Source organism: Oratosquilla oratoria, chromosome 22 (assembly GCF_046742065.1).
Source record: "Oratosquilla oratoria isolate Oo_2021 chromosome 22, ASM4674206v1, whole genome shotgun sequence".
Taxonomy (NCBI): domain Eukaryota; kingdom Metazoa; phylum Arthropoda; class Malacostraca; order Stomatopoda; family Squillidae; genus Oratosquilla; species Oratosquilla oratoria.
The window spans coordinates 41040572-41045536 of record NC_134798.1 but is presented as its reverse complement, the minus strand read 5'-3'; positions in this window follow the sequence as shown (position 1 = coordinate 41045536).

Sequence of the window (4965 nt, the reverse complement as noted above, 5' to 3'; positions counted from 1 at the left end):
TGTTTCATTGACCAATTAAAAGCAAAGGACATCTAGAGTTGAAAAAAAGAGCTGAAGAATAAAGAAATAAAATTATTTACATTATCCTACAATGGGTTTGATTAAGATATTTTCTAACAATTTGACTTTTTTCCTGTCACAGCTTAAATACTATATGATGATTATCATTCGGTTTAATGTCGCGAACTCCCCCTATTGAGCAGGGTTCAAACTGTCGTCATTCTCGACCTCCACCTCAAGTATCGGTGTTATAAACAAGTCATATGAAATAAAGCAATATAATTTCTTGATCAACCAACACCGAAGCATTTAACACACAATACCTATATTTTTACAGATTCCATCTCTCCATATCCTCAGATTTTGTAACACCAAGATTATCAATTTCAATTATCCCATTCTTAGGTACAATTTATTTCATCAACGTCCACGCCGTTTTAAGTCGGGAAACTTGCATCCTTGGGAAACTGGACAGATAAATAATTAGCTCAATCACAGAAAATTGATGCCACGACACTTAGAACACTATATCAAAATACCATCACATCATACAAAATATTATTTTGATTTGCTATACATTAATTTATTGCTTCGTGGCACAATTTCTCGCAATATAATTGATTGACAATATAATATGCTGGTAAAAGCTTGATAAATAGGTTTTACAGATGTTCATACTTTACAAGAGAACTGATTTTATGAACTTAGATTTGAATTTGAATTTAGAAATTTTAATTCAAAAATAGATTTCAGATCAAACAAGGATACCTTACCTTGCGAAGACTTCAGTGAATATAACTCAGGTGCAGGAACTGCTGCTGCCTCCACCCTGGCCATGTTGCCACCAGTGAAGTGGTATACGATATACCAGCGTGTAATCAGTAACCTTAGTGGGGCTCATGTGATAGTATGGTTATAGTTTTGGACTACCTAGAAAAAACACCCACTCGCGCGTGATCGGTAGTTGTAGGAGAGGAAGAGATGGCTGTATGAACATGAAAAGATAGTCGTGTATGAAAGAGGGTTCTTGCCACCAGGCGATTCTTGAAGGAAGTTTATTGCGTGATTTCGTGGCTCAGGATGGATGGGCAGGAGACTTGGATTTGGAGTCTGAAATCATTATCTGTAACTGTGGGATTGCTTTTGGGATATTTATTCAACAACAATCTCAACCAACAAAGTTAGAAAAGGAGTGGGTGGTTTGGTCGTAGGGACAGGCAGAAGAATTGGAAAGACTTTTAGTGGTTGGTAAACTGAAATGAGGAGATGCAGTAGGAGAGAAAGTGAGAAATTAAATAAATTTTAGTAGGAGAAAAAGCTTACGTAGATGTTTGTGCGTGTAGTCGTGTTTTGTTTGCGACATGCTCGTGTGTGTATGCTACGCATAGAGGGTTGTTTCCTCTACGTGGGTATACATTCAACTGGATATGTAAAGGCGAGTCGTATCCTGGTTCCGACAGACTAAACAGACTCTCTGAAATAGTGGAGCCATTTTGCCAGAGAACAGGTAAGAGTACTTGTATATATATATATATATATATATATATATATATATATATATATATATATATATATATATATATATATATATTCGGTTGAGATGTGAATATATATTAGAAATGCATACGAACATGTATACTATACAAATAAATAAAAGTAAAGATATAACCAGCGAGGACTGAACCGACCAGCCATAGCACGTCTACTGAGAATCTGCTACCTTTCCTCACGCTTGCCGCTGAATACAGATGGACGCATGCCCATGGTACTCAGACAGAACCCAGCACATCGCAGCATGTCTGGTCACGATCAAAGCTGATAAAAGGATACATTGTAAATACGCACGGGTATACACGATTTTTCGTGTACACCACCCGAGGGAGAGACGCAGCTGACAAGTAGTCTGTACGGTGTGGTCTTGGTGTGCTGTGTCGTATCGGGTGTTTGTGTTTGGCGTGCAGTCTTTCTAGGTGTCTCATGTGTTAGTATAAGATGATGTGGAAGGTGTGTCTTTAATTTTACGTAGGAAAGCATCCATTCGTCTTTTTTTCTACAACTAGTCAAATAAAATACGCTGAAAATGTAGAAATATTTAAGAAACATCTCAAAACCCATCTTTTTGGAAAATGCTAAGACCTTCACTAAGGGCCCATTACTGCTGATTATATCATCTAAGTCTTCAAACTGTACAAATAGATCTTTACAAACGAAATGTTACTCGCCTGAGGAACCTTATCGGCTCGATTGGAGGGTCTAAACACCTGAAGTAAGAAGTAAGTATACTTCGACTGTAAAGGACGTGGTGTTCTTTAGGTAGTTGGGGGAGAGTTTTAGGAAACAGTAGGATTTAATAATATGCATGCAACCGTTTATAATAGAGCTGGATAGTAACAACATTAGTAGTGACGGTTTTCGTCAGTTTGCAAAGGTCCATCCGTTTCTGTCTTTGGTGTTCATCTTTTGGAAACAGATTTGAAAATACACCAGGTTTCCTAGCAGCACAATTTCTAACTGCGTACCGAAAAGATCACTGTCCATTAAGAGACGAAAACAAACAAACAAACAACTAATGCCAATAACCAATCACAGTACGAAAGCAACCGAAAAAATCGAATTATATTGCAATACATGATGCGCAGTAGGGTTTTATTTAATTTGTTATTTGTTGTCTTCGCAATACTTTTAGTTTATTTACCAAGAGATCCAAACATATAATAATAGAGGGCAGGATAGATAAGATGGGGGAGAGGGAGGGAGGGGGGATTGGGAGTTTAGTGGAAGGAAAGAATGAAATGGAAGAAAGTAAGAGTTGTGATAGATGTGGGGCAGACCCACTTTCTCGGTTAGTTTATAGTCTTTGAGACTGATCCAAACACGGCAACAGTCCTACATATTTATACGTTCTTTATCATTTCATAAAGTATTACTATATTGGCTGCGCAAAAGCAAACGACAGCTATAATTAATATCCAAGTAAAAATGCAATATTAGAAAAAAGTGATTTAAGTAAATTCTGATTTTGTAATATATAACAGGAGTACGTTCTGCGAAAGTTTGATATGTGCCACGACAATGTACACAGATTCTTTCAAGATTTCGACAAGCTATTTCACAAATTTAGTTTAGGAGATTGTATGAAGGGGTGATTGTGCCAACAACAGTGTATGGGGTAGAGATATGGAGCATAAGAGAGGAAGAGTTTAAATGTGTGTGATATAAAATGTCTGAGAAGTATGGTAGGGGTTAGAAGCAGTAACGTGCACAGACATTGTAAGAGGCAGGTGCTTTGGGCGGGAAATTGGGCACTTCACTCTTTTGTATTATTCGTATTTGGCAACTATTCGGTAGGGTGCAACACCATTTTCCACATCATTTCTAGAAGAATGGTAAGAAAATGGAAAAAGCCTGTGAGGAATAATTTTTCATTCATTTTTATATATTTTTGTGAAGGGCATTTTTGGGGCATAGGGCAAAGGGTCGGGCACCCCCAGCACCCCCCCCCCCTCTGCACGGACCTGGTTAGAAGGTTGGATTGAGTGAGAAAAGAGGAGGTGAGGAGGAGAGAAGGGGGCGGAAAAGGAGATGACAAATAGGGTTGATAATAGAGTAATGGGATGGTTTGGACACATGGAAAGAATGAGTGAAGAAATATTAGCAAAAGAGGTATGGAAGGCAGATGTGGAGTGAACATGAAGGGGCGACCGAGGATGAGATGGATGGATGAAGTGAAAGGGGGCGTTGGGCAAAAGGATGTCTGTCGAGGAAGGAAGGGAGAAGACAGAAGATAGGGGTGAGTGGAGAATGGTTGTGTATAGATGATACTGTGATGCATGGGAGTGGTTGGGGGATAGGGGTGGTTAGGGAGTGGTTATGTGTCATCACTAAGAAAGAAAACACGGCACTAAATTCACGAGAAGGCAAGAATAAATAAATAAATAAACACATTAATAAATAAATAAATAAATAAATAAAGAAACAAAAAAAAAATATTAATTCTCCTCAAGATTCAAACTGATCTTTAAGGTTTTAATTCTGTTGCTGATGTAAATATTTTAACCAATATACTAGAACACTTCCATCTCCCCCTCCCTCCCGTCCTCATGCTGGAGACTTCATCGTTCTTTTGTAACAGAACTCGTGACTCAGAGAACTGAAGAACATCTTTTACCTACTGTAGGTGTTGTCATACACGAGGTGCTTAGATATGTAGGGTGATGGATTTTGCATAGATGTAGCCTGAAAGATGAGTGTATGTTTTGACTTGGCCACCACCCCCCTTCTACGGGGGAAAATGCCTTTTAGTATGTATGTATGTATGTATGTATGTATGTATGTATGTATGCATGCATCGTTATCACCACGGCGAGGACAAAGCTGGCAGTTCTGTCGACTCGGATTAACGTCAACGCTCGAGTAACATGCCTAAGTTCTTCAATCATGACAATGAAAAAAATATATATGCATAATTATCATAATAGAATAGAAGAGAGACAGTAAATTGTTGATCAAATTAATGAATATTTGCAAATATCAAATCAAGTAGAATTAATAGAAAATATTGTGGCTCATCGTGACCAAGTGTAAAAGTAATTGTCATGTAATTTGAACATTTATGCAGCGAATGATATATTTTTGAGTCACCAATGAAGAGCCTAAGATTTTACACATCTGTAATATAATTCATTTGACGGTGAAGAAGGACATCTGACGGCAATTAATCGAAACTACCAGAAAACAGTGTGATATTAAAGGCAGTCGAAATATTTGTCATGATTGGTATAATTAAAACATTGTTATGGAGGGAAATGCAGTATGTTTTAGAGCACATTGATATGAAAGGTTATATACTATTTAAACTATAACAAAATGTTATTATGAATATTCTAAGTAATGTCAAACTGATAACAGTTCCTCTGACCATTATACAAAAATGCGAGGACGTCACAGTTGTGACGTGTACTCAAC